This window comes from Tachypleus tridentatus, chromosome 6, assembly GCF_004210375.1.
Source record: "Tachypleus tridentatus isolate NWPU-2018 chromosome 6, ASM421037v1, whole genome shotgun sequence".
NCBI lineage: Eukaryota > Metazoa > Arthropoda > Merostomata > Xiphosura > Limulidae > Tachypleus > Tachypleus tridentatus.
The window spans coordinates 24363786-24388999 of NC_134830.1; the positions used below are offsets into that span (position 1 = coordinate 24363786).

General features: G+C 32.6%; 1 protein-coding gene across 3 annotated transcripts in view; it reads left to right on the plus strand.

Moving 5' to 3' along the window:
• Positions 1-215: 215 nt before the first annotated feature.
• The window catches only part of LOC143252107 (Ig-like and fibronectin type-III domain-containing protein 2), a 163909-nt gene continuing 138910 nt past the window's right edge, over positions 216-25214 (plus strand). Inside the window, exon 1 of one of the 3 annotated variants that reach the window (XM_076503754.1) lies at positions 216-281. The gene's annotated coding sequence lies outside the window, so the exon portion shown is untranslated. Of the gene's footprint in view, positions 350-25214 lie in introns of all 3 variants that reach the window. The other 2 variants (XM_076503752.1, XM_076503753.1) reach the window with 2 other exon arrangements.

The window sequence follows — 25214 nt, forward strand, 5'->3', positions numbered from 1 at the left end:
GAATTTTTTATTTTATCATAATCGAAATTCTAAATTAATGACAACGTTTGTCTTCTATTTTGTTTTTTAATGATAAAAAAGTCACCCTAGCCCCTACGTTCACCTGGATATCCTTGGAAGCTCACAGAAAAAAAAAAAAATCATTGACTTTCACCTTCTACAGCATCAACTCGTCAGCTGAGGCTTCGTATATTCAGGTTAGATGGGCCCAAGGCCAAATCTGTAGCAAACGTCACGGCCACAACCAAGGACAACTGCATCTGCCTCAATGATGCACACAGGTAAGCCACGTTAGAATCTAGCTGCTAGAGAGTTTGTCTGGACGCTTCAAACCACTACTGTGTAACAGGTAAAACATTTATTCTATGTTTTGTGTTGCGGGTCATAATAACCTAATATGTGTAAACTGAATTAAATATAAATCATCCGGAAAGCAACACCTCTTCCAAAATTTAAGATTGCGCATACTGAGTGTCTTAAAATGCAATTGCGTAGCGTGTGTGTTATATGTATAGTTTCTTCTTTTAAGTAGTTATATCCGACTTATATCTCTGCGATAATGGCTGATATAACTTTCTGAAAGAATGTTCCCAGTATTTAATGTAGATTTGATTAATTTAGTTATACATATAAGATATTATAAATACCAGTTTCTGATATATCTATGTTCTAACAAGGGTCTTACTTAAAATATTATAACAATATGACTGATTGAGCAAATAAATATTTATTTATAAGTTCTACAGTTTATAGCATTGTCGCTTATTTTCTGCATATCAGAAATATCTGTATATTATAATATGTATGACTCGCTAGAACTACTGCACAATCTTAGATAAGCACCGACCGATGTACAATAAGACCGAAACTTTGTGCCATTACTTAAATAACTCTCGCTCGTCATATTATAAATATACCCCCTTGACTTATGCACCCCTTTTATTCTCTCAGTTCGACGTGCTTTAATCTTATTTATAACAAATTGATTTAGTTCAGTATTTAGACATCCAAAGAATAATTCTCCTCAGCTGTTATTTCAATCTTCTGGTTAGGTTGTACTCTTTACTTTACTTATGGAGATTTAAACCAGAGATCTCAGTTTGTGAGTAGATATGACATTGCGTATTTTTCCAAAAATTCACGAAGTAAGCGTAGGAGTGAGAAACAAGGTCCAAATGGAAGATTTGAAATACCTTCTGTATGTCACTGGAATATTCTCTAACAAAATGAATAAGGTATGAGCTGTTCACACAAAGTCCTAGTGTATTTAATTTTGAAACTAATATTTGCTATAGAGTTACGATCGTGCTGTTGTTACGTATTAAAATTTATTTTGGACGAGTCTCTAACTTCTTATGTTACTTAAGTTACGTGTTATTATTTCAAGTAATAGAAATCGAATTTGAATTCAGTAGTTAATTAAATGTTGACATGAATCAAAATTCTGTTATTTGCCAACAAGATTGATCAACACAATTTCCATTTTCAACACAAACATAGTTTAATATACAAACATAAAAACAATACAATTTAAAATAACGGTTATCACTCATAATTATTACAAATGACGGTTTATATACACGAGTTTTACAAGCTTACAGACAAAAGTGAGACTTATATCCGGTCCAGAACTGAATATTTTATGAATGATCCAGGTCCACGACGAGCAAATTAATTCTGAGTTTATACAGTTACACCTCGCTTGAGCTAGCTAGCTTGAGTGACCTCACACCCTTGCAAGCTGACTTTTTCCGGAGAATATATTAAATGTCCTCGTATAAATTCTAACGTCCAAAGTAATTCACTGAAGCTGAACGGTTTGTAATATTCCAAATACATAACCTTTCCTGGTCAAAATCTGTAGTTTTCCGATGAATAGGCGTTAATCACAATTATAGCTTTTGAGTCCTTCAGCACACCGACTGTAGCTGAACAATAATCTTCTTCTGTCTCTGTTTTTAAACCAATCAAACGAGACTTTACAGCGCTCACCAAAGTTCACTTAGCAACAATACTGTCAATCACTAGTATTACATACGCACCAGTACATTGTTGATTCTTATGCTCAAAAAAATCTACGAATTTCGAGAACAGGCGAGACTTGTGCAATACACAGTCAAGAACATTTCATGACCGAAGAAGGTCGAAATGTTGTTCTGTACTTTATTTTAATTAAAGTTCTAATACACATACCAGCCGTCTTGATAATACAGCTGTTTGTTATTATAATCAATAACACATATAATTAGAAATAGCTTTTGTTTGCTAATGGTAGCACGTTACTGTCTTCCTTCCCTTCTCTCGGTTAATTCGTTCTGTCTCTCTCATCTTCTGATCTTATCTTTCTTTCCTTTATTAAGCTCCTGTGTTTTATATTTCTTTCTGAAACCCACGGCAAACCGTTTCCATTCTATGTCACCTTGCACCTATTTCCCATATGTTGGATAAAAACGTTTAATAATCATATAATAAACTTTTGTCCTCTCTATTCTGGAAAAATTGTGGCCGATCACTGCAATAGATTTCAACACCCTTAGAGAGTGGCTAAAGCTCAGGTACTTTCTCACCTTGTTAACCCTAATCAATATTCTTTAGACCTAACTTTGTATCACATATCTCTTCCTCTATTCAACAGTGTTGGTTATGTTTAATCTTAGTTGATTTTTGTTTATAGTTTTGATGTTATCTAAATTTCCAGCGTATCGTCACATTGTTGTTAGACTGTTTTACCATTCACAATATTTTATGAACATAGATAATTTCACTATCCATAAGTATACTATATTAAAGTTCACAATATTTATATAGATATAAATTATATATATATATAGTTTTCTACATATATACTTATATAGACGGCTGCTTGCTCTATAATCGTTTTCAAATTATTTACAAGTAATGCAATCCCCTAATATCTTAAAAAAAAAAAAACACTGGCTAAAGCCGGCTGATTTCTTGCATCTCTCAACTCTGATGTTCCCTACACTTAACTTCATAACAGTATGAATATAAATTAGGTGTTAATAGAAAACGCTTCTTTGGAAAAACCTTTGCATTGCACACAAATGCTAACACCAAAATTTTTAAACTGAAAGTTAAAAGCTACATCTTGAAAATTGGATATACTTCATCATAGCATTATTTTGTACTCTGCTAAAGCCGTATCATGAGCAAGGATGTGATAAAGTTGTAAGTTGTAGTTATCTTTTTTTACAATATCTTAGATATTTTTAAGCACTATCACTGATAAATATGGTTATTAATGAATCTGTAAAGGTGGCTTTTTCGTATGTAATGTGAAAAGTTCCTGACTTTCAAGTGCTAGTTTCAATTTTTAAATATTTAGGTCCTGTATTACTTTCTCTTCCTTGAGATGAACACGCATTTGTAATCTGAGGGTCGTGGGTTCGAATCCTTGTCACACCACACATGCTCGCCCTTTTAGCTGTGGGGGCGTTACACTGTTACGATCAATCCTACTATTCACTGGGAAAAGAGTAGCTCAAAAGTTGGTGACGGGTGGTTATAACTAGTTGCCTTCTCTCTAGTCTTACACTGTTAAATTATGGTCCGTAAATAGCCTTCATGTAGCTTTGCGTGAAATTTAAAATAAACAAACACACATTCACGTTCGTAGTATATTTTTGTAAACACAAATAAGTATAGACCTGTGATTTTCATACAGATTTAGAAGTAATGGTTTATTGTTTGTAGTGCTACGTAAGATCACATTATCTTCTAACAATACAATTAAACAAAAAAAGCACAAATTATAATAATAAATAAGCAAAGCAGTACTAGTTCCATTAAAAGTAAAAACAGCCTACCTTATATACAGATACCGAAGTTTATTTCGTATTCTTTGGCAAAGTCACAGTGCATTGTTTTTGCAAACAATTTGTTCGTTAGCCTAAAGTAACATATAGAGAAAAGTAGCAAAATTATTATTAATGTACCTATACACATTTATGCATATGATTCTGTATATAGTGGACTGGGTGTGGCCTATGAATTATTGTATTTTGGTCGTGAATTCAATGGTTCATGACTCGTGTCCGTTGTCACAGAAACGCACTCCGCACTTTAGGATTGAGAGTGCTTTATAACAGCGACGATTAAATTCAAATATACGACTAGACAAAAGGAACTCACACGTTGGTGATGAATATTATGGACTAGCTACATTTTCTTTATAGTTTTATAAGGAAATAGCTTTTATGTAGTTTTGTGGGAAGACCCTTAACAATAACAAAACATCTGTGTCTGTTACAAGTTAGTGCTCTATAAAAATGTTCCTTTTATTTAAAAAAATATTTTATAAAAGTTTTGATATAAATCTTAAGAAAACCAATCAATAAGGTCATAAATGCTGTGCCTGAACGATATTAAAGTTTACGTTAAGCGAATTGGAATTGTCTCCTGAAAAATGCCACATTAGAATGAAAACCAGTTGAATTGGAACCGTATCCTGAATGACGCCACATTAGAATGAAAACCAATTGAATTGAAATTGTATCTTGAATGATGCCACATTAGAAATAAAAGCAACTGAATTGGAACTGTATCTTGAATGATGCCACATTAGAAATAAAACCAACTGAATTGGAACTGTAACTTGATTGATGCCACATTAGAAATAAAACTAACTGAATTGGAACTGTGACTTGATTGATGTCATATTAGAATGAAAACCAGTTGATCTGGAACTGTGTCCTGAATGATGCCACTTTAGAATGAAAACCAATTGAATTGGAACTGTGTCCTGAATGATGCCACTTTAGAATGAAAACCAATTGAATTGGAACTGTGTCCTGAATCATCATTAGAATGAAAACCAATTAAATTGGAACTGTGTCCTGAATGATGCCACTTTAGAACGAAAACCAATTGAATTGGAACTGTGTCCTGAATGATGCCACTTTAGAATGAAAACCAATTGAATTGGAACTGTGTCCTGAATCATCATTAGAATGAAAACCAATTAAATTAGAACTGTTTCCTGATTGATGACACGTTAGAAACGAAAACCAATTGATTTGGAACTGTGTCCCGAATGATGCCACATTAGAATGAAAATCAATTTAACAAACACCAGTAAACCTTCTAACCAGCAACATTTGTTATTGTCCTTAACCTATTTGTTAATTTGAGGAATGTTTCGTTGTCTGGAATGTGTATTATCAGACACTGAGTCAGAACAGTCTGTTAGAAATATAATAGTAAAGATCACAACTGTTAAGCACAATGAATACATTCTGTTTCCTGGTTGGATATTTTTAAATCACACTAAACCAGTGAAAGTAAATATGTTATTAATACTAACAGCAAATTTTCTTGCCCACCATCATTGCTATTTTAAACTGTACTGATCTAAGAATATCTATAAGCTCTTAATAACAATGATATTCATTTTACATTTCGTTCTTTTAAGTTAAAGATATTCACTGCTTAATAAGAAAAAAAACAAACTGAATCACAGGAAGCTCACAGGTAAAACAACAACAACAAAACGGAAAATACATTAGTTGCCAGAGGTTAATGTACACTACTCCCACCTAGTTCCTGAGAACATAGAATTTTTCTTTACAATATTACACCTACTATTCTTTACAACACTTGACCTACATAGTAGTAACGCTATTGTTTCATTACTTTTTCGTTTCCTTCGACGAAATAGGTCATCATGCTCTGCTTGATTGTCCTCGTTAGTTGTGTAACTACATCGACAGTTTTATACAGGTAGAACAAAAAATATTTCGCTAACTTAAGATAAATTTCATTCAAAAACCCTTTTAAACAAAATACTTTCACACACATACGTATAAATCCTTTTCTTGGTCGTTTTCCTGGAACTGTTATTTGTTACTCGCCAGAAGAAATGTTTACCAAGATTTAGCAAAAAGGAAAAAAATGCTTAGAGGAATTTTAAAATATTCAGAACAATTATTATTTTACACTTATGGATTGAAATAATTCAACACTCTGATATCGTTACTGTACAATTTCCAACTAAACGGAGATATAACATGTTACCAATCACGAAAGGTCAAACATTATGCACACTGTAAATCAAACGCTATAATTTTATATACATCATCAATACAAAAAGACTAAATATTACATACAACGTCATTACGAAAGGCAACAAGTTACACATACCTTAAATCAAGCAAATAATGTATTACACACACCATCAATCACAGAATATTACGCATTACAAACATCTTGAATTAAAATAAGGTATTGCATATAAATAATTTACTTTAAGTTTCTCTGTATAATTCTGTTTATTGTTACTAGCTAATTAACCGTGTCGCCAGTGCATAAGATCCGCGTGTGACGCATTCTTGACATCATATCTGCACCCTTAGAATGGAGAAAAATAAAGTTCCTCGTGACAGGAAACTGAGGTGAAACGAGAAAATCGTGATCCCTTTCGCAAATCTAATTGCATACAGGACACACATTTTGCGAAGCTGGTGACTGCACAGCGTGTATTAAAAACGTTTTTTCAGTATCATATAAGCAAGTGTTCCATTATAGTATGATCTGAACTTCTAGCTGCTTTGTAGGTGGCTATTTATTATCATTTAAACTTAAGACAGCTTGGCTATACAAAAAAGCGCGTTCAAGATAAAAGTTATGTGGTATATAAAAACGACTGAAGGAACTGACATCAGAATGTAGCCAAGACAATCAACATTATTGGATACATACTTTAGAATTCCTTGCTAAAAACGTAAAATCTATAATTGATTTCAAATTTTATCAGTTTTGTTAACGATATCATAAGTATGAGTTACTTATCACTTGGCGACTTTTTTGTCAATATGAACATAAACAATCATACAAAAAACTACATTATTTCATACTATACGTCAAACAGAACTCACCATTAATCATCTACTTAGACATTTCTTAAGTAATGGCAGTACCAACAGGCACATAATACTTTTCAACCCTTTGCTAGTTGATAAATTACAAACAAAATGGTCCACTGCATTGTAGTAAAGCACAAGAAACATTGCAGATAATCTGTAGCAAATAATAATTATGAAAACAAATCATTTCTACTCCAGTAAAATTAGTTCACCAAGCACGCACTAAAAATGTTTGCGTGGATGGTATACTATACTTTAATCGTGCATATACTCTGGTGAACAAACGTATAATATATGTACACTTACTTGTATTGTATATTTTCTCGTATAGTTCTGTCTATTCATTGATGGAAACATGAAATCCAATATTCACGCATGTGAGAGTTCACCACTGTATTCAAAAGTTGAGTGAAAACAAAAATCTCAAAATCGATTCCGCATGTCCCATCAACAGTCAACAGACTGTGTGTAATATATTGCTCACTACTGTCATAGCTATCACTGCGTCAATTTAAGTAGTTTGTTAGCTATCAGCCCCTATACGTACCTCTTGCTAACTCAGATATGCTTAGCATGCGAGTAATCATTGCACTTTTAACTTTAAAATACTGCTCTGTAGAGCCAGTTAGTATACAAAACATAGCTCTAAAAAGGCAATTCCATAATCTCTAACGCATTCTATAAATAGAGCATGTGGTGAATAACGTCAGAACCACCGGAGACAAGTTGACACACAAACTTCAGGCCTAGTACAATACAAACTTGTCTCTAACATTCCTCATCAACAGAAAAAAACCTGTTATAATAAGGCTTTTAGAAGAAAAATAGTCAACTATTCGAAAGCTCTCGAGTTTTCAGTCTCGTTTGAAAACGCTATAATTAGACCATTCAGTTATCGGCACAATGAGTATATTAACAACAGTTTCATAGTCTTTGTAAGTAACTATAGTGGATTATGGTACTATACATTTCCCCTTATGTTTCATATCCAAGGAGTCTTTTGCTTTAGAATAATAACATCAGATACTACCTCAGTTTGTAGTTTATTTACAGGTAGAAATATTTAATAAATAGTTCATCTAATTTTTGTTTGTGTTTTTTTCACAATTAATTGATCCTATAAATTGCCCATTTTAAAGTTGCTACTAGCCTTATTTGTGTGTATGTGTTTTCTTATAGCAAAGCCACATCGAGCTATCTGCTGAACTCGCCGAGGGAAATCGAACCCTTGATCTTAGCGTTGTAAATCCGTGAAGTAGCCTTCTTTTAAAGCATCATTAGTTATTGGAAATGTTACATTACTCAATTTAACACATTATGAAGATACTGATAAAGAGTCCATAACAATGCTATAAGTGTTCTCATAAAATACCAAGCACAAATCGTTTGCCTTTTGGTACCAAGATGCAATTGTTAAAGTTTGGTATTACAGTGAATGTGAAATCATTTTCTATTCATTGAAATGGCAGTTGGATAAGCAACATCGAACTTCTTGTTTTTCCTGCAATGTACATTTAATTTTGATTTAAACAGACGATCACTAACCTTTATTTGACAACTACTGTGTACGAAGTCGATACCAGTCTTTCACCTTATCTTCTGTTGTTTTTTTCTAATCATCAAATTAAAATACAATTAATTGTTGACTACTACTGCACTGGATACACATCTTGGGTGGTGCTTTACAACTGTAACACAACTTACTACCTTGCACTGTCCACTCTTGAGCAATCTTAAGCAAATCATCCATTCTTATGATATCTTGAGTATCAGAAAATATTAATCACTCTTTCTTCTTTGTCTATACTCTATAGCAATAATTTTGTCACATTTAGTGCACACGATTTCTGTAGTTAACACAATGGTTTATCATAAAAGACAGGACAGAATAATGGTACACAGGTGTGTGCTGCCATGTATGTCCTATATATGGACTACGGTACTGTATTCAAGGGTCGACTCTGCGTGAGCAATGTAGATAAGCTTCTCCAGATCAAACATTCCGTTACTTTTTGGCTGTCTTGTTTCCGCAAGGATTGGGAGGAGGAAGTTGTCCTGGTTAAACTGCTCATTTGTCACAGTTTTAACCCATTGTTTTATTTTATCTGGGAGTGATCCACAAATGTGTGGCCTTTGTGACACTCAAGTCATAATAACCACGATTTTACTGTCGTTAGGACTCTGTACGACGGAACCATTTTTCCGCGGGTTACCCCTTACGTTAGGCATTGCCACCATCGCTACTTGCCTTTTTTTAATTTTTAAGAGCTAATGGCCTTTTTAATTTTATTTAAGTTTTTAGCTGCTCTTTAACTTTCTTTTTTTACCTTAATTCATTTTTACATTTATAACGATTTTACTTTTACGTATTATTTTGCTAGTTGTTTGGCGCACATAGCCTAGTTGCTCTGCGCCAATAAAAGCCAAACAATCGACCAAGCAACCACAAGTGTTTGAATAAAATGTACAGCATTCTGTTAATAGTGTTGATCAACTGGTTCACCAAGCACATTAAAAATAATACTGCAATCTATAGTTATGCGATCAACACTTTCATAGTTCTTGATCCACCGTTTAAAAGATCCATTTGAGACACTTTATGTCAGATGGAAGATGTTTTACCACTTATTTTATTCTTCTACACATGCTGTCGTCATTGAAACACAAACCACACTCTTCCAGCATCCCTAGATCATCAGTAGTAACATGACCAACATGAAATACGAATAGCATGTAAAGAAAGCCTTAGTCTTTTTTTCCTGTTGTACATTTGTCATATTTCTCCACAATTTTACAGCACTCACACAAACAATGTGGTTTTGAGCCACCTCTGATGAAAGAGGAGTACACACTGAACCTACAACCAATGGCAGTACCTATAAAAAGGTCCCTTCCACCTCTTGATTTTTTTAACATTTTTAAGAACCATCTAATGGTCAAATTTCCATACAGGCAAATAACTATTTGTTTATAATTCCACTATTATATCCACTGCTGACATATGGTAGCATAATGAGATGGAAGAAAAGGAATTGCTGATTTAATTTAAACTAAGTAATGCATGACTGTGTTTTAACATTGTCTGAATCATCAAGCTGCTCTTTCCTTCATTGATGTTATCCACTTTCACCACACGATAAAAGATCTGAAAAACATAAGACATCTAACTGCTTGTAGCATGAATCTAGGAAGTGTTCATTAATACGTACAATTTAGTAAATATCACTTGCCCTTTTGTTCTTCCTATGAACATGCAGTACCTGTGGTTTTGATACACTTCTACTTTGTCTTGTTGTTAAATTATTCTGACTATAGATTTCTGACTATTGGTTTCCTGTCAGGAAGTTCTTTACAATTCCTTTAGCATGATTCTCCTGGTCTATGACAATTTCATCTTTATTGTATCTATGATGATTTCCACAGTAACAAATTCAGTTGCAACTAGGTATGCTGTGTAACAGTACAAATAGTTCTGGAATAGGTTCTTTAGGCACGGGTAGCTTTATAAGGTCTGTTGCAAAGAGTGGACCATGTGGCTAGAAGGTAATCATTTTTCAGTTACAACCTGGAAGGTTTTTGCCAGCTGAATTACTACTTTTTATATTGATTCAGTTGGGTAATTGAGTAAAATTATAAACCTTTTTATATGCAATGCAGTGGAAATTTTCCTGCATGGAATTACTCTTCATAGTACCCACAGGTGTATCCTGTAGACAACCCATCATCAGGAGCAGGATATTGTTCTATGTACTTCAGCAGCCATTACCCAAGTATCAACAGTAGTCAGTTGAGTGCAGTAGCACAGTTGTATACATTCACATTTGTAAAAGAGTTTGTTACATGACACGCAAGAATATCAGTATGCTCTAAACACTTGTTGTGATACAATCTAAAAGTTGTTTTGCAGGTTTGAAGAATTTTACTTATATCCAAATTTACAAATCGTGCAACATAATCTAATTTTGCACAGTCGATGCCATAACATTTGTAATCAGCTCTTCTGACCCTGTATAATATTTTGATTATTTTCCTGATGTTAGATTAATAAGGTGCAAAGTGATGTAAAAATAGCAGTTTACAGCCACAAACATTTGAATCAAGGTAATATGGTTTGTGTGCTCTTCTAGATGTTGATCATATGTATCCAACTATGTACACTCACCCATTTGCCGAACATATTGCTTGGGTTCTAGTTCAGTTCACTTACTATTATTGGTGGATATGGTTATTTCACCCATAAAAATTTTTCACCATTCATAACTCATTCAAGTATTAGTTTCACTCCCACAAGCACTTTTGTTGGATAATAGAAACTTAATCTAAAGAGCATTTCCATCTTTACTAAAATCAGAACTGAAATAAAGTGTCTGGAAAAATAAATGTTAGAAGTGTGTAAGTTTTCTTCTCATACAATTTTATGTTTGAAACTCCTTCAAAGGGTTTTCACAATGATACCAACATTACATTTCTTAAATGTTCAAAATATGCAATAAATTCATGATGGTTAGTCTCGATATTACAATGAAGATGTTACCAAATGTTGTGTTGCAAGATGCTTACCTGCAAACATTTTGTCATCCATCTTTCTAGCTTTGATAAATATTCTATTATGACTGAAGGTATTGTATATCCTACTACATTTCTTACAATTTTAATTTACAAATAAACTCATGATTCAATGTTTCTCTACTAATTTTTTATACGATTTTTCTACATCTCTCTTTTCTTGTCTCTACTAATCACATGGTATCTGTAATAAGCTTGTAATATTTTTCTACATCTCTCTTTTTTTGTCTCTACTAATCACATGGTATCTGTAATAGGCTTGTAATATTTTTCTACATCTCTCTTTTTTTGTCTCTACTGATCACATGGTATCTGTAATAGGCTTGTAATATTTTTCTACATCTCTCTTTTCTTGTCTCTACTAATCACATGGTATCTGTAATAGGCTTGTACATCTCTCTTTTCTTGTCTCTACTAATCACATGGTATCTGTAATAGGCTTGTAATATTTTTCTACATCTCTCTTTTCTTGTCTCTACTAATCACATGGTATCTGTAATAGGCTTGTAATATTTTTCTGGCTGCATCGTTTTTTCATAACATATCACTTGTTAATCCTTATAGTTGGACCTTAATGGCACGCTAGCTTCATTTCAGCACGTACACCTTCAGGATTAGCATTATACAGGGTGGCCCGTAAGTCCCTACCCATCCATATGTTAGTATGTTATATTCAATTACGCATGTATTATAAATTTGTTTGTTTGTTTCGAAATATGGGCAAGGTAAGACCATGTTTAGGAAAATGTCTCACAGAACATGGCGTCGCATAATATTATGCAGCGAGAATGAGGGACAGCACACAGATACACTGGATACATAAGATATATGGATGGGTAGGGACTTACGGGCCACCCTGTACGTATCTCTAGTACATCCTGTCATGCGTAATAGATTAGTATAATATTTATCTAGTACCTGACGCTTTACCAGGGATGGAATACAACATCTTGCTCATACACGATTTAGTTTTGGGCTTAAATTACCTTAATAATATTTATGTCTAATACTTTTATAGGAAGCTGAAAGTAATAATACTGAAATCATCTAAGCAAGTTTGTTTTGTTTTTGTCGGAGTTTCCTGTATGCTTTTACTTTCTACTACTGTTTACCACTACACTGTGATTCGTGCACTTGAAACATGTTTGAAAAAGTTAGCCTGAAGTATGCTCATGTGTTGGTGATTGTTTGGTTGCGTCATTACGACAAGGAATCATCTATATTAACAACCGCATGTCCAGTTGACGTATTACAGCCTGGGGATAAACATTTTGTGTCAGTTGGGCTTTAAATATTAAAACCACTATCTTTCTCTGTGCTAACTAGACATTCAAAAGACATATTAAAGGTAAAACGGTTTTGTAAAATTGGCAGGTATATTTATGTTACTACGTATTTGTTTACTACTTTTCTCGAATAACATATTTACATGAATACTGATGTTTTTAATATACATATTGCTCTCACAGTTAGGACACACTGGACCAGGATTACTCTAAACCCCCTCAGAACAATGAAGGAACACAGCACCATCAATAACGTATTTGCTGCTATATTATTCCACGTACTTTGCCGTGTGCTTGTCATACAGTGATGATCAGCAACGTATAAAGCTGAAAATACGTTTTTAATACCTGTATAGTGGACCGTACACATATAATTGTTATAAATGTATTTAACAACAAAATTTCCTCAACGTTGTGATGATAGCTCTAGGCACACACAATACATTATTCCTGCACTTCAGTAGCGAGTAATAGTCAACACATTTCTGACAATAACCACTTACAAAGCTTTTATGTTAGCAAACAGGTATGAATAAGTTGTGCAGAATAATTACACATTCTCGGATAGTGAATAGTGAATAATACTGGAAAACAAACAAACAAGCCTTCTGGTGGTATGGTTAGCAAGCTACAGTGCACAAAAATATGGGCTTATGTGTATGGTTTGTTTGTTTTTGAATTTCGCGTAAAACTACACGAGAGTTATCTGCGCTAGCTACCCCTAATTAAGCAGTGTAAGACTAGAAGAAAAGCAGCTATTCAACACCACCTACCGCCAACTCTTGGACTACTATTTTACCAATGAATAGTGGGAATGACCGATACATTGTAATGCCCCCAGGGCTGAAAGGGCGAATATGTTTGGTGTGACGGGAATTCGAACCCGCAACCCTTGGACTATGGGTCGAGCGTAACAAACACGTCGAATACATGAATCTTGGGAGTTTAAACAATCTAAATTCCATCCACTGGCGCTGACGATTTAAAATTTTACAAAGGTGCGTGGTATACGAAAAATAAAAAGCCAATCACTTTACAAAATAATTACTCATCAGAATTTCACTAATGTTGCACAAAGACAAAAATAATGGTAGTGTTTATCCCTATAAAATTTGAGGAAAATTTAAAATCCAGACTTTGTTTTAGCTAAAGCTAGGCCACAAAACTTATGGCTTCTAGCCATAAACACTTGCCAGTAGTGTAAGCAAGATGAAAGTAGTGATATTAATTTTGAAGTTATCGGACCGATATTTAGACGATGGCTGAGGTTTAAAAATTATACACATGTGCCACAAAATTAAATAGATCTTTACAGGTTGTAAGGAGACGGAGAAATAATAAAGAAAATGAAACAAATAATAATATGGTCAGATTCGGCTGGCAACATTTCGGAAACGGTTCCAAGGATTCGTTTCATTTCTGATGCGCTAACCCTTAATGCTTTGATAGTGTATAGTCTCGAATATCTAAGGTGTTGCTGTTATAACGAGTACGTTTCAGAGGGGCTGATGTTCGTACACCATCACGTCTTGTAAAATGACTCGATAGCGGTCGCCGTTTTTTGGCACGCACGTGCTTACTTTTACTCGGACTCGTGACCCATTAGCTGTTCTATATGTGGCTATTCATACTTCTAGCTCTGTTGTGGATGGCTAATTATTGTTAATTACAAGAAATATATAACATTAAAACAAACAATTATCTGTTCGATTTTAATATCTATAACGAATTTTAATACGAGTTCGATATCATAAAATATATATTACACATACTTTGCTTAAAAATATTGTTAATTTGTAAGAAAAAAATAAGTTAAAGTATATGTTTTTAGAACGCATTCGACGAGATCTGTTCAAATATGATCTCAAATCCTAATTCTAACACCGGCCTTCGTAAGTACCTGAACTTTTAGTGATTTTAGTTAGATTTTCTCATAATAAGTGTTGTGCACCTGTTGTAGTTTCTTGGCTCTTCTTATTTCAATTATCTCTCCAATAATCGAACGTAAAAATGAAACTCAGAATGAGACAAACAAGTTTCACAAGTTAATATTTAGTCGGATTTCAGCATTGCAACATATCGACGAGGTATGGTTTCAATGATTTTTTACAGATATTTCTGAGTGATTGACTGAAAATATTCCTTGAATATTTAATAAAGTTCGTCTTCCATGTTTGGTTTTTGGTCTTTCATTAATGGGTTTAATTAGCTCGGCTCATAAATTTTCAAACGGATTGATATCAGGTGATTGGCGTGGCCATTCCATAACATCTATTCTCTTATTTCTAAGATATTTTTAACGACTACACAATTGCAAAGAAACTTGTTTTATCATTTTGGAATTAGATGATCCAATGAAAACTAACTATTCTATTTGTATTGCAAGTTTATGTTTTTATTTTTACGAGGATAGGTTTATTGAAAATTACAAAAACCCAGACATCGTTGCTTTAACTTACAGATTTATAGGGGATTTAATTAGTATAAATATTCCTGAGATAAATAATTTGTTAACGCTATTTATCTGGTAGAATTGAAAATTGAAGATATTTTAAAAAAAGAAAATAGGAAAATGAAACGAATAATATAGCCAGATTCATTTAATGCATATTTGTAAACAGAACTGTCCTATTAATGAATTCATAACAAATATTAAATATTTTAATGGAACTATGGTGTACAGTGTAGTAAAATCAAATGTTTGAATATTATTTACTTGTTCACAGTATCTTAAATATTCTAGAATGAGTTGATTATTTTTATTATCCTAAACGTGTGTCTTTTATTACTAACACTTATATTTTTAGTTTTATCCAACAAAATATTAAGTCACTTATTTAATGAAATGGCCAGTTGTTCGTAATGAACTAGAAATAAATCTAAATTTCATTTGAGATTAATGGAGTTTAGGAATAGCATATAGAAAAGGTAAACCTACAAAAGAATTTGATTTAGGATAAAGTTTTTATTAGCTTTAATGAAATTATTACTTTCTGCATGTTCAGGCTGCTTAATGTGCATTTACTGTTGATTTCTTTCATCATGCTTAAAATAATAAATAAACATTTTACGAATGAATCCATAATTACAGTTAGTTTTAGCAATGACAATTATAACATTTTTTGTAAGTCTTGTATTTTAACTGATCAAACGATAAATCTATATGATATTGTTTAACATTTTGTACAGGATAATTTAAATTATTATTTTTTAAGTAGATAAAATTTCCATTTCAAAATCCATCTAGGTGGATAAGTTAAATTTCAAAGTATATTCCTCAATATTGTTTTCAATAGATCTTAGAATGCTTTGCTTATTACATTTTGTGGCAATTCTGTAATTAATTACTTTTTGTGTTTTACATAATAGTTTATCTTTCGTAATTTCCAAGTTACCAGTAATAATATATTTATGAAATGTATCAAAGAATAAACTACTTTCAACTCACAAGTGTAAGTTATTAACTTCATCTACATTTAAACTAATTAAACAACTTTAATAATTTTATAATAGTGAACTAAGTGGAATTTCGTACTTATAACTAAAGGTAGTCTGTAATTTTTACTTGGAAAAATATTGTTTTTATAGATTAATGAATAATATTAGAAATCTGCAAGAACTTGAATACACTGTGTTTAAAATGAATTACTAAACATAAAGTTTTGCTCAGCAGTTTTTCATTTTCAAAAACTGATAGATCATTCACATTTAACCGATATTTTATAACGCCTAAAAGTAAGTACTTTGCATGATCGTTTCGAAAATAAAATAAGTTATTATATAAATTAATGTCATCTAAATTACTACAAAAAATCAACACATTTTCATTACTTGTCTTTTATCTCTTATTTTCTTACTTTTACGAAAAAGTTATCTATAAAGAAAAAATAATATATATAATAATCATGACTCAAATTATTAAAATTTCGGTTTAATCCATAAAGATATAATATTCTTCATTTCAAAATATAGAAGTTCTCTTGTTGAGTTCTATTAGTATTTTCATTAATAATTTCTAATAAAGCTATCTTAACAGAGGTATAAGTATAAATTTTAAACGCATTAATTCTATGGAGTTGTGTAAATTGTTTTTAACTTAGGATCTGTACAACTTTATATGTATTTGTAATGGATTTGAATTTTTATCCATATATTCCATATTACGTTTAGTACAAGTTAATAAATAAAGTACGCTATTTATTTTACAGAATGAATTTGTATAAGTAATAGGATTAAAAGTGCTTAGAGCAGGATGTGAGGCATATTTTTCTGTAACATTTTATAACATTAGCAGCAATATAATTACCTAAACCAGCTCGTTATTCTAAATTATAGTTTGCGCAATTTGTCTATTAGTTAAGGCAATGACACCTAGCTGTCGAACGCCTTAACCACCTGGCCATGCCGGGTCTCATCATGTTACAGACATTATCAAATGTATTATGTGAGATTGAAAACTATATTGTTATCGTTAAAGATGTCAATCTGTGAGAAAGATACGGAAGAAACAATTACTTCTGATAGCTCTCCTCTTTTGGGTTGAACTTTGTTAGATGAACTCCTGGAAATAATGTGATAGAATGAAAGGGAGAACATTTTTCATTCACATTAATTTCTTTATTACTCGTTGTTGCTGTGTCATAGTATTAATTATGAACATTTATTTATAAATATAAAGAAGTGGCTAATTCCTTAGCTAATTAAATTTAGATTCAATTTATTGCTTGTCAATAAATAGCAATAATCTTGTATATCTTATACATAATGAGCTAACTGTTTAACAACAAAGACTACAGCATTATTTCATATCTTATTCATAATGAGCTAACTGTTTAACAACAAAGACTACAGTATTATTTCCTCTTCATTTTTATCTTGACAATAAAACTGCCATTTTATTTGAATAGTAAACTATTTATAAACGAGATTATTAAAAAGCGGTGAAGAAACATTTTTCGGACAGTGGAGTGTAGAGGTAACTTTCCTTGCCGTGTGCATAATATACGTTCTTTACTTTGAGAACATATGTGTAAACATACAAGCATAACAACATAAGTACCAATTGTGTATTTTAAGATATACTTTTCAGTTTCTGAAGTACGACACTTGCTGTTAATACCTTATTAGAAATTATTTTAATGTACAAACTAAAGAATATTCTTGAAGATACAAAATTGGTATTCTTATTATGTATGTGTTTATATTTATTTGTTTCAAATGAACAGTAACAAATAGTTTTTAAAATATTTAAGTATTTTTATTTTATTCCATCTTATCAGTCATTTCCTTTAACAAACTATATTTGATTCCTTGTATATGATGTTCTTCTTCATTGTATATTTTCTTCTTTGATATCTGTCGAATCCAATAGTAACACTAGTTGTGCACATCTCGATGGCTCCACATGTGACTTTGCAGTCCAACGCTGAATACACATAGGTGGTTACAAATAACAAATGGAAAGCTAAATCGTGGTAGTAAGATTATGAGTCGTGGTATTTCTCTCCTACGGTGTCAAGACATTGTTGGTGGTTGTCCTCTAGTTTTGTGATGACTTTGTTGGTAAGTGAACATCAGGTGGTCCCAAAGTCTTCCAGCTGGCGAGGATGTATCTCCGACCACTTGAAGTTATATTTTAGAGTAGCGTTATGGAGGTTCTTGGAATGTCTTCAATTGTGTTTGCCCTGCTTCTGCTCTCCATAGATGGATGAATCGGAACTCTGATTTCCTCCACCCAGATAAAATTCCCAGTCTCTCAAGGTTGGGCTTTCAGTGACTCAATGCTAGTTACATCTCTTCTACTTTGTTCTTTGTTGGTGAGCTCATGAGGAATTGCTCAAGTTTTTTCACATATGTGTGGTAGAGGGCCCATGTTTCATAACTGTAAAGCAGTGACATGAAACTACTGCTTTGTATTCGTTTAGTTTCATAGACAATCGGATATTTTTTTATCTAAGACTCTGATGCGCAGTCTTTCTAACGATGGTTAATGAGATATAGTCAAGGATCCAATAAGCCAACCACTTAGGTAAAATCCTTTGCGTTTTTCAGCTGAGCTCTTCAATTATGATGGCTGGTTTTGGTGAGTTAGTGTCCTTTCTATGGTAAGGATCCAAAGGTAAACACATTATTCCTAATGTGAGTCAACATATGACCTGTATAATGAAATTTTAACATCTTTAGACTTGCACTTAATATTTCTGTAGATGCAACCAAAATTTCTATTTGCCTTAGCGATAGTAACAACACATTGCTTGGAAACTGATCAATTAAAACCCCAAGATCTCTTTCTTTCATAGTACTGTTAATTCAAATGTTTCTGTAAAGTAATGTCATCCTCCTGACAGTAAACAACACCAAAACTTTAGTATCATCAGCAAGTTTGGATAACTTATTGATCATTTCTTCATCTATGCCATTCATTAAAATCGAAAAGAGCAAACGTCCAAATACTTAAAATACTAAACAAGGAACACACAACGTTAAAATCCATACACCATTAAAAACATTTTAATACAGGACAATTTATGGACTCTACATGCTTCAACATTGACAATATCATCATTGGGAATGAACATGCAACATGTAAGTGTCATGTTTATCTATTTTTAGATAGGTCATGTGACCTGTGTGTAAGTTTAAGTTTTTGAATAAATGTCAGAGGAGATGCCCGCCACATTCTTACACAGATACTTTTCCAGACCTTTGTATACATTTAATAACTCATTATATTTTTTAAAAACTTTATTATTTATAAAGATTCATTAATATTATTTTTTCGAATGCCCTTAAGTACAGTCAATATTACTGTCTTTCCCGTAACATTTTATATTCTAGTATGGCTGAATGTTCAGTTTTTAATTTTTTACACATCCATTGTGCTCCGCTAAACGACATTTTAAATTAAGTTTTTTATCCAATATAAACGCTTCCACATTCACATTCAATTTTATAAATTCCATTAGTGACAATTTATTTTTCAAGTCTTTTTGTTTTGTACAAATCTCAAAAATTTTATGAACATAAGTTTGTGTGTTTGTGTTTTAGCAAAGCCACAAAGGCTATCTGCTCAGCCCACGAAGGGGAATCGAACCCCTGATTTTAGCGTTGTAAATCCGGAGACATACCGCTGTACTAGCGGGGTGCTTGAACATAAGTAAAGTGCAGACATATTTTGTGTTTCAATATGATACGATTCCCATGTAGTGGAATAAGAACAGATTAATGTTCCCGATAAATATTTCAAAATTCCTTTTTTCATTCCAAATTTATTGATACATCTATAAAAGGCAAATTATTATTATTTTTCTTAATTTCGTAGATGAGTTGCAGGGAAAGCTTTATGCTATTCAAATAGCTCACAAACTCTGTTAACGCCTTCTTACCATATCTTCACACACACCAAGAATGTGCCATTTAGAAACCTTATCCAAGTATCAGATTCATATTTTGTTTCAAATGTTTCACTATATAAGTGGCATAACAATGGTAAAAAATTGGGATCCCACTGTTAACTCATCATTTTATTTATTAAAAGTTTTGTTTGGTTTGTTTTGAATTTTGCACAAAGCTACTCGAGGGCTATCTATGCTAGCCGTCCCTAATTTAGCCGTCCCAGTGTAAGACTAGAGGGAAGGCAGCTAGTCATCACCACCCACCGCCAACTCTTGGGCTACTCTTTTACCAACGAATAGTGGGATTGACCATCACATTATAAATCCCCCACGGCTGAAAGGGCAAGCATGTTTGGCGCGACGGGGATGCGAACTCGCGACCCTCGGATTATGAGTCGCACGCCTTAACACGCTAGGCCATGCAGGGCTATTATTAAAAGTACTTTCACGAACAAGGCACCCATGATTTGGGCTGTAGGCAGACCTTGATATATATCACCGTTATGGAATGAGCTAAAATCCTTATTTTTAGCGTTTTCAGGTGTAACTAATATTCCACAGTGTTTTATGAAAAAATCACAAAATTAGTGATGCTCCCTTAGTGCACAATAGTAAACTTAGTCTTTAAATCACAAAATTAGTGATTCTATCACAAGTTGTTGACTCCCATAGTGCACAATAGTAAACTTAGTCTTTAAATCATAAAATTAGTGATTCTATCACAAGTTGTTGACTCCCATAGTGCATAATAGTAAACTTAGTCTTAAAATCACAAAATTAGTGATGCTATCACAAGTTGTTGACTCCCATAGTGCACAATAGTAAATATGTTTTTTGGTGGACATCCACCTTTGAAGATGTACAGGTGGTGTTGTGTTGTTGACCTACTCCCTTGACCTCCTGGCTAAGATCAAGCATAGTTTGTTATGTTATTAGATATTTCTTGCTCTTTGTTTTTAGAGAATATACAAAGGCCTTGACCTTGGAGTCATCCTGATCCAAGGTAATCTACTACTTTCACTGCAACTCAGTTAGAGTAACGTTGGACATATCGTACTATAGGTTCTAGCTGCAACTCAGTCTTCAGTCGACGAAAGCGACATCTAGCTGTTTCAAAAACTTGTTCTCCATTCTTCAGTATCTCTTTCACTTATTTTAATGCCTTCATACTAACGAATGTATAACTTTGAATACGTTGCTTTGGCAGAGCTTGTTGCACATCATTGGCAAATAAGAACAGTTTTGTCTTATTAGTTTTTTTTTATAAATGTCGTTTCCCATCATGTTCGTAAGACCACCTAGATCTCCTGAGAATAACATGGTGCACAGAATCCGTGATACAATCGTGCAGAGCACATGCAATCGATTGTTCTTGTCAAAAACACTGAAACGTGATGCCTTTTGTCCAATCGATATTCTTCATTTGAAAAGTTTGATGCTATTGTGGATATCAAACAACTATCGAATTAAATGGACATCAATCCTCTGACCTGTTGGAATACTAAAACAACGCCTTGAATGCCTTTCTTTCACACTCTATTCTTAGATGTCTTGTATCGTTTCTTCGTTATTACAAAATCCAAATGATCTTCAGCAGTATTAATACATATTTCCTCTTTATCACTGATGTTTTCTTTCTTTAATTTGCTATGCGGCTGTTTCCCACCTGCTTTTCGTGCCATTTTGACCTCTGGGTCTAAACCGTTGCATGCATGAGTACTGCATATATGCACATTGAACTTACAAGCTATTTTCGTCTTTTTCTGTATCAACATTGCTTTATAAATACAAGATCAGTATACTTATTCACTGAAATCGATAGCATGTCGAAATTTATTCTGTGGTCAGCCGTGGATCTGGTTTCCACGAAGAGTACAGCAATCGCCTGCTTTTTGTCTAATCAGGTTTTGGTTAAAGTGTGTGCCAATAAACAAATGATGCGGAATTACTTGAAAAATTGGGTTCTGTCAAGTCTTGGGTGCCTGGCCCGTGGAAGCGTTGCTAAACACATCGTTTACCTGAAAAAAGGAATTTTTATCTACACCTATGTTATTTTAATTATATCTATTATTTCAGCTGCTACAGTTTTTTTTTTTCTTTGCTTAGCGTTATGTTTGCGGACTTACAACACTAGAAACCGAATTTCGATATTCGTGATGAGTAGAGAACAGATAATCCTTTATGTAACTTTGTACTAAATAACAAACAAAAAATATTTTGTAACAATATTTTTAGAGAAAGATCTAATTAAATTCTACTGGAACTTTCGTAAATAATGACACTAAATCAAACAACACTAGAAAATTTTTCTTATTCAAGTTTATATTCTTGATGTTCTGTACAAATTCTAAATAATTGTTAATTGTATATTTATGTTTATCTCGAAAACAAGAATATTTCTGTACTACTTATTTGGCTATTTGATATGATGATGCACCTAAAGTAGTCATTAGTTTTATGGAAAAATCTGAAATCTATAAAATAAAATTTGAATGAGTTTATATTAGACAGATAACTGAAAATAACGTTCAGCAGAACATAAGGGATGGGTGTAAAAAATGAAAGAACTGAAAATTCAATCATAACAGAATATATACAAAAATGAGCATAAAATATTCTGCGAAAAACTAAATTTCTATCCAGTAAGCCAACCTATTCCCGACACCAACAAAGATAACTTTCAACAAGCATTTTTTCACCAAACGCTACTTGATAGTCCAGATATATCAAACCCACATCTTTACCCTCATCTACAAAAACAGTAACCTCTTCAAAAGTGTTGAAAAATTAGTATTACAACATTTCTCCCCTGCGAAATCATGCTGACAACCAAATGTATTCCTGGAAGTGATGTTATTCTAATAGGCGCATAATTACTGGGATAAGTTTTATGACTTCACTTGAAAGTAGACATAAGATCAGTAAATTTCCTATCACTATTTAGAAGTTAAAAAATAGTAGGAAATAGCACATTTACACAGTCCATAACTTTCTTCTTAACTTCTTTGGCAAATATTATGTGGCTCAGAAGCTTCTTCATTTTTAAACTTTACAGATTTTTCTTAATAAGTTCTGATTTAATGTGCTTATCTTGTTTAATATTGCTTCCATATAAAACTGTTTAGAATGAATAATTTGCTCAAATATTCATTTGTAAAAATGCTAGAAAAGTGAAATTTAACAACCTAGGCTTTCTTTAATAATAAATTGTTACACTTCCTGTGTCATCTTTCCGACTCCATTCATACCCCTAACGTTTTGTTCAGACTCCATTCATTCCCCTAACGTTTTGTTCAGACTCCATTCATACCCCTAACGTTTTGCTTTCTCATAATGTATTGAAAAAAATCGTTAATATTAATTTTTACATTTTCAGCTCTTACGTATTATAATTTATATCGAACGAGCCTCCAATTTATTATACTATTTATTGCGAATTAAAATATCCTAAAACTAAGTTAAATTGTAATTTAAGTTCACAAGTTAATTAAGTGTCGAGATGTATCAAATTCATGATATTTGCCAAAAAGATTGATACACACAATTTTTTATACAAATATATTTTAATTTACAAACAATAATAAAATTATAGCAATAAGATATACAAATGGTTATTAGAAATAATGATTTATAAACAAAAGTTTTACAAACTTACAAACAATATTGAGTATTGTATTTAATCAGGAACTTCTCTGATATCTTATCGAGAATTTAGGACTAACGAACTAATTCTGAATTGGCATAGGTACAATTTACTTAACGGGGAGCCAGCTAGCTCTTCGCTGATCATACGTTGACTTTTACCGTTGAAATTACATCATGTCTTCGTAAGAATACTCTTGTCCAATGTTAATCCGCTGAAGCGAAACAACTTATAACGTTCCTGGTCAAATATCTGTAGTTTCCCGATTAACAAGCGTTAATCACAGCTATAACTGCCGAAGTTTATTGTATACCAACTGTAGCAAACCAACAATCTATACTGTCTCATAACATTACGTTGATTACATTTTATATACTTTGAGAGAAGAGTTTCTAGAAATTTCAACAATAGTGGTAATCGTCGTATTTACATAAACACATAATCCATTGTTCATTCTTACACTCGAGAATCTTCTACAACTTTAGTGGATAGACGGGAATTTCGCAATACGTGATATAACAGTATAAGTTACATAAATTTCTAAATATATATTTAATTGAAACATCGATATTAAAATAAATGTAAATCAGTTTCACAGCCAACCTTTTTTCGTAACTTCTTTGTGTTCCTACTTTCCCGTTTGGTATATTCTCTTGATCTTCTATAATTTTCCAAATCTCTTATCATTACTGTCAGTTGAAACTTCTTAAAATTATAATACTTTTCTTTAGTTACATCTACCATACTCTTTATGACTAAATCTGGTTTTCACTTGCAGCCACTCTGTGTTATAAGAAACATATCTATCTTCAATATTTAAGAATGTATTTTTCAAACCTTTTTGCCATTAATGAGTGTCATCAATATTAATTGTCCATCTCACATTAGATTATTATTGTTTTACCCTTTTAACTTTTTGAAACTTACAACTAAAATATCATTTTTTTATCTTCCTAAAGAGCAGAACATCAAATTTAATTGAACAATTACTATTTCCACTAGACTTCCCTCAATTTCTACCCTATCAACCATTCTTATACAAGAAGTTAACCCTAAATCTAAAATATCATTGTTCCTAAGCAGGTTTCCTAACCAACTGCTGAAGAAAGTCACAGTGAACACTTCATAAAAATCTGCCTTCCTCATGATTTGACTCTAGCATTTCCTAAGTTATTAACCTGAAATTAAAACTTCTCGGAATTATAGCTTCATTAAGAGTTGCATTATTTTTATCACCGCAATTATTACAAATAATATTCGAAATCTAGAAATATTCCTGATCAAATATCTGCAGTTTGCGAATTAATAAACGTTACTCACACTTATAGCTGCTGAGGTTTGTAATATACCAATTGTAGCACACCAACAATATATACTGTGTCTTGGCGTTCTTCCTTTATAACTACTAACAAAGACACCAGTTGATTCACTCACTGCTATTAAC